This window comes from Cricetulus griseus, assembly GCF_003668045.3.
Source record: "Cricetulus griseus strain 17A/GY chromosome 1 unlocalized genomic scaffold, alternate assembly CriGri-PICRH-1.0 chr1_0, whole genome shotgun sequence".
Taxonomy (NCBI): domain Eukaryota; kingdom Metazoa; phylum Chordata; class Mammalia; order Rodentia; family Cricetidae; genus Cricetulus; species Cricetulus griseus.
The window spans coordinates 30,952,569-30,953,136 of record NW_023276806.1 but is presented as its reverse complement, the minus strand read 5'-3'; positions in this window follow the sequence as shown (position 1 = coordinate 30,953,136).

The following is a 568-nucleotide window of genomic DNA, read 5'->3' as shown; positions in this document are numbered from 1 at the left end:
ATGTACACTGCCTCTTTTATTTTGCATTCCAAAAGGAAATTAGCCTTCCTGGTAGCACTAGGGAAAAATGTACTCATTAGCATTTTGTGCACATATGCAGAATCTCATGGCTTCTGTCAGAACCTTGCAATCCTACTGTATACAAAGGGGACCTTTTCCCAAACACCCTGCATCCATATTCAACTCAGGAAGGTGATTACAAAAATATTGTCAATACAATAAAAACATGATATAGTACAAACTTTTGTTTTTCAAAAGCCAAATTTTAGAGCCTATGTTTATATGCACAAGACACAGGTGCACAATACATGTTAGTATTCCTGCTTTTTTATTTATTTATTTTTTGTGCAAAATTGATTTTAGAAAGCTAAGCTAAATGTTTTCATAATTTTCTGTTTCAGAATTTCTTACAGAATAATGTTTAAAACTGCAAGAATAAGAACTTTACAAAGTGGCCTAGTAAATACCCTATTGCTTTAGTTAATGCCCTGCCAAACAAAAATACCTCGATGCCCCATTTCTGTATTTAAATTTCTTTGTTCAAATAGATGACTCTTAGACAAAAGTG